Here is a 6,063-nt window from a genome sequence, read left to right as displayed (position 1 = left end):
TCAGGATATGTAAGATGTATTCCTTTTTCTGCCTGCCTTGAAATATCTTATAGTTTGTAATATTCATTGGGAAGTCAGTAGGACAAGGTCATTATGATAATGATTATCTTGTTCATAATTATTATTATTCTCATCCTTGTCATCCCATCTGCCTTCGGCAGTTAGGGAAAAAAAAATTCTCCATTGTCCTTTGCAAACATTTAAAAATTTAATTTTTATCTGCCATACAGGCTATTAATGAAAAACTTGGCAGCGTTTCAATTTATCATAAAACTGGCTTGTCTAAAGGATATTCAGACCTAAATGGAATGGAATATAAAATCTAGGCCAAAGGCCAACTCTGGGACCAATAAGGTCATTCAGCAATTATGGCTAAGTTGAGTAAAAAGGATTGAATTTTTAACAAGAGGAAAAACTAGCATTTGCACTGTGAAACAACTGTTAGGAGAGGGTGGAAAGCAAGGTGGAAGAAATTTATATGAACGGAGGTACAGTAAAAGAAATGGAAGTAGTTGCAGCTATAGTAGATTCACATCAACCGTGCATTTGACGTCTAGGTCAGTCCCTTACGACGTTCGTGATTGACTGTTGATAAGCCAATCGCAGGCTGGAATCTCTCTCGAGAGAATTCACATAAGCAGGATGTATGTTCCACTTCTCCTGAAAGACTTATCCCTCAGGAGAGGTGGAACATACATCCTGCCCATGTGAACTCTGGAGGGAGAGAGAGAGAGAGAGAGAGAGAGAGAGAGAGAGAGAGAGAGAGATATTCCAACCCTGTGACTGGCTTATTAACAGCCAGTCACGAGCGTCGTAAGGGACTAGCCTAGACGTCAAATGCACGGTTGATGTGAATACTATAGTGGCCAAAAGGACGCTGCAAAGAACCTTTAGTACACCCTACATTGCATCACGTGAGGTGCACTGACGGCACTAACCCCATGTGGCATACTTAAACGAAACATGATCATCAACAAAGGCTGACAAACTCACTTAACTTTGCCTGCAATAACACGACAAATTACGTGGTAAGCATAATTCGAGAAATATTAAATACATAAAATCCCCTACAGCAAGTTTGTCAAGATGACTTGAAGGGGTATTCTAAACAAGGTACTTTTTAAGTAAATGCCTTTAAATTCTACTGAATTAAGCTACTACATTAAGTATTCATTTGCAGTTTTGTGAGGAGATTAAGTCTGTCTAATCTAAGCACCGAAGATACTTAAAAGTTTCTTGACTTCGTTCTTTTCATAAATCTCTATTTTTTCAAGCTTTAATATAAGAAATCAACAGAAATAATTACTAACAGATTACAAGGCTCTTTCTTCCAATTTTAAGCTCTAAAAATATGCTAAGTTTGATCCTTGTGCTTATCATGGAAGTGACTGCTTTAGGAGTTTCATGCTAAGTAAAGGCAGCTCACCCGAGCTATTATTTTTTTAATTAAAAATCAGCGGTCTCATATTTCCAGCTCCAAACACTGGGAAACAATAGGTTCTAAATACCACCCTAAATTAAAAGTTTTTCTAGTTTCAATTCCAACATTGGAAAATTTAACCAGATATGCCGTTATTTGTTTGTATGGTGTTTTTACGTTGCATGGAACCAGTGAATCGAACTCGCGGCCACCGAGGTGGCAGGTCAAGACCATACCGATCACGCCACTGAGGCGTTATGGTAGTGCAACTAACTTGAACTCAGTAACAATGTTATATGTAACCCCTGGGGTCTATAATAATTATAGAAACTTTAACCCTTAGGGTTGGTAGATTGACAGTTTCAATGCGGTATAGCCATTGGTCTAAAGCAGGGGTGTGCAACCTTTTTAGTGCAAGGGCCACATCCAAAAGCTCAAATTTTATAAGGCCGCATAGTATACATTAAGCAAAATAATTTTTAAATGCAATAAATTAAATGGACTTATTTGAAAGAAACTCATTTTTTTTTTAAGTAGGAACTTCACATGAAACATTTTTAAGACAAAACCGCTTTCAAATTTACGAACATTTGGCTGGCCGTCGTTAGCCAATACCTGGTCTAAAGCTCCACAGATTTGGGAATCAGCCTATTCAAACTACTTTTTTTTTCATTAAGCCTAGTATACTTCCTACCATGAAACTGAATTTTCCATGACACTAGTGCTTTTTACAATTATTGCTTTAATCAAAAAGCCTTGTTAAGCCGCCAGCTAGAATGACTATGCAATCAATGGTGAATTTGTTCAATATTGTGGCAATGTCAGTCAAGTCAAATTCTGGACATGTTTGAAAACTGGTTCAATAATCCTCAAAATCTAGTATTTACCTCTCCATCTTGACAAATTGCATGCCAAGGCTTGGGGCTGACCAGAAATTAATTAGTTTGTATGGTGTTCTTACATTGCATGGAACCAGTTGTTATTCAACAACGGGACCAGCTGCTTTACGTGACTACTGAACCACGTCGAGTGAACTATCACCAGAAATACACCTCTCTCACTCCAAGGATAATTTAGTACCTGCTCATCTGTTATCCAGATGTATGGTTAACTAACTACTCACGCAAGACAATGCCATATACCAACTAAACTACACTGAATATTAGTGTTACCAAGTAAATTTCTGTAACGCTCATAGTCTGTTTTGCCTCGACTTTCAAGTTCAATACATCACTGGAAATTTATTTGGTTCAGAAAAAGCAGCAAAGTTCATTTTTGATACCGTTAGGCCCCATCCACACGGTCGAGCTTTGGTCGACGAACTTTGTCCGATGTGACGTCAGAAGCGTAGAAACATTAAGAAAAGTCAGAACTTTGCCGCGGTTTCTCCGCTTCTGGCGTCACATCGAACAAAGTTCGTCGAGCAAAGCTCGGCCGTGTGGACAGGGCCTTATGTTGAGACTCCCATTACGACAGTTACTAAAACTTACTGATTTTGAGATAAAGATCTGAAGAAGTCTCATTGGTAACAAATTAAAATACAGTTCCATTGAAAAAAAGTAACTAAATTTGTTCCATTGGATACCTTAATTAGCATCACCCAATTTCAGCGTTTCATTGAAAACCTTCAAATATCACTAAATTAGTCTGATTGGAAACATTATTTAACAGCTCAATTTCTGAGCTTCATTGGAAACTTAACAGTTCTTAAATTCCCAGAGTTCCATTAGGAAAACTTAGAGCTCTCTGATACCAGTTTCATTGGAAACCTTAACTATATTTCTATGTTTAACTAAGGTTTCATTGGAAATCTTAACAGCCACATGTGGCGGCTTCTTTCAATATCCTTTATTTACTTCGTTACCACCTAGACTTAACTCATCATGACAGTTCAAACCATGGAAACTTTAACTATTGGATTCGATCTTAAATTTTCATTATAAGCTTCAATTCAGTTTCCCAGACAATCCTTTGATTCAACTACGTACATTACCTTCTCAAAATGCAAATTTTAGCTTTTAAAGCCTAATTATATTAACCAATCAATAAAACCCAATAAAACTTACTAATACGCTCCAATAAAAGGTTTTACACAAAACAGGGTTACTCCAAAAGAAAGATTTACTAGAAAATCAAACACCCTCAGTGTTTTAGGGTACTCATTACATGCAGACGAAATTATCGTCCAACGTACTTTGGTATGTAGAACAATGCAAACCATGGTCGAACCACGCCATGTGTAGACCATGTCGAACCACGCCATGTGCAGACCATGTCGAACCACGCCATGTGCAGACCATGTCGAACCACGCCATGTGCAGACCATGTCGAACCACGCCATGTGCAGACCATGTCGAACCACGCCATGTGCAGACCATGTCGAACCACGCCATGTGCAGACCATGTCGAACCACGGCCATTTGCAGACCATTTCGAAACCACGCCATGTGCAGACCATGTCGAACCACGCCATGTGCAGACCATGTCGAACCACGCCATATGCAGACCATGTCGAACCACGCCATCTGTAGACCATGTCAAACCATGCCAGACATTATCAAGGAATTGAAGTCTGTATCAATATCCTTAGCACCAGTTTTAATCCTGAAGGAGCCTGTAAATCTATAAACTATCAAATATACTATACCTCCATGGAGGGAAAAAAGTAAAGTTGCTTTAATAGACCAATCTTGGGTTTATGGCGGAATTTAAGTCTGTATCAATATCCTTAGCACCAGTTTTAATCCTGAAGGAGCCTGTAAATCTATAAACTATCAAATATACTATACCTCCATGGAGGGAAAAAAAGTAAAGTTGCTTTAATAGACCAATCTTGGGTTTATGGCAAGCCTTACACGTTACTTCAATAAGTTCCCTTTTACACAGCTTTGAAAACATTACAAAGCTATGGCAGGAAACAGGGTAAATTAACTACATATGAACTGCACTTGAACCAACAAATTACACAAGAAAAGTTTACAACTTTAGACCAAGTGGACGTAATTAATTACATTCACCAACGCCCAAGTTAATATTTTCAGCATTAAATTTTAAATTCCTTTAGCCCTAGTCTACTACCATATTCAGCATTAATTCATAAAACATTTTTCTAGTCAAGACACCAAATTCCAAATTCTTAAAATTATCCGTTTATCTAGGTTGAAAAATATGTCAAAACCTTTAACATTTATTTTTTATAGCAGCAATGACCACCAGAAAAGCAAAATATATAAAAGTTAATGGTTTCATGGTTTCACGGGCGATGAAACCCCCTTGATTTGCAAAGTAGGTTATTAGACCTACTTTGCAATTCAAGGAGTACCTCCACCCCTTCAGGGGCGCCACCCCTGAAGGCGGTGGAGGTATGTAACGAACGTTTCGTTACAATTCTGGATGAAATTTAGTTAAAACCTTAAAAACAAAAATACACCTTACCAAGGAGTTTCAAAACGTTGCGGTGTGAGAATCTGTTGTGCAGGGAGAATTCGGAGCTTAGATCAACCTTACCTTAAAATTTGTGCCTACACGAAGTTCCACATGGACAATCTGCAAAATATTTACTTCGTGAATTCTCGACTGAATTCATCTTTAAAATAGCAGTAGCAAAAGTGCCCATTCAAGTTAAAATATATCATGGTTAGCTTTACTCCGAAGTATTGATGCATTATCATCTAACCAGCAAAACTGAAGTACGCGTATAAGAAAGCCCATAACCGAACCAACCGTGATTTAATTACCTTCCGTAGAGCAGCGACAACTCGCAAAACCTGCCCTTTCTCATCAGCTCGCTTCCCATTTCATTAGATGCCCAAAACTGCTGTCTTTCCCTCCAGCTCGCCGCCACTTCATCACAAAATCGACGGAAGTACACTAAACCACAACACTATCAGACATCACAGATATTATAGCAACGAAGCAAGCCCTTCCGGCAATATTAACCGACGCCGTTTAAAACGTCAGCTATTGCACAGCTCGCCTACCTTAATTCCGTAAACCGTTCAACCAAGGACGACGAAGTAGTCGCATCGTCTCTAAACATTGACGTCTCTAAAGAATGGCGCACTTCGGCGCGTTACTGGCGGAATGCAGTAATCCAGGAAAAGCAATTATTACGAAGCGGAAAAAATAAAGCTGTAAATAAATTTAATGTAGCTGATACAGCCATCAATCTTAATGATACGTGTTTTTATAAGACGGTTTCCCACCTATATATTTTATTATTGTCATTATCATTGTTATTAGAAAAAGGCCAGAATATGAGTAAATTCTGACATACATAGATACGAATGTTTACATATTTCTCTAGGTCACAGCAGAAAACCTGTCAACAGGAACGTTAACCATAGATTAATTTCAAACGGGGTTAAATGATTCTTCTTTATTTTCTCTCCTAGATTAGACCAAAGTACTGCCAAAGTGCCAATATGTTATTTGAGTTGGAAATGACGTAATGAATTAGCAGTACGTTCTCTCTCTCTCTCTCTCTCTCTCTCTCTCTCTCTCTCTCTCTCTCTCAGTTCGCTAGATGGCTGGAAACAGACCAGATAAAATTATGTAGGGAGTAATGAAAAAATATTTGAAGAAAGGTAATAAATATTGATGTTTGTATAATACTACATATATATATATATATATATATATAT

At 38.0% G+C, this 6,063-nt stretch overlaps 1 long non-coding RNA gene across 1 annotated transcript; it reads right to left on the bottom strand.

Moving 5' to 3' along the window:
• Positions 1 to 3,856: 3,856 nt before the first annotated feature.
• LOC135202744 (uncharacterized) lies at positions 3,857 to 5,456 on the bottom strand. Its single transcript, XR_010311814.1, has 3 exons — positions 5,158 to 5,456; positions 4,856 to 4,966; positions 3,857 to 3,945 (listed from the first exon to the last, which is right to left on the bottom strand). It is a non-coding gene; the product is annotated as an uncharacterized LOC135202744 (long non-coding RNA).
• Positions 5,457 to 6,063: the final 607 nt, after the last annotated feature.

This window comes from Macrobrachium nipponense, chromosome 33, assembly GCF_015104395.2.
Source record: "Macrobrachium nipponense isolate FS-2020 chromosome 33, ASM1510439v2, whole genome shotgun sequence".
Taxonomy (NCBI): Eukaryota; Metazoa; Arthropoda; class Malacostraca; order Decapoda; family Palaemonidae; genus Macrobrachium; species Macrobrachium nipponense.
This window is presented reverse-complemented; position numbering and strand designations above follow the sequence as displayed.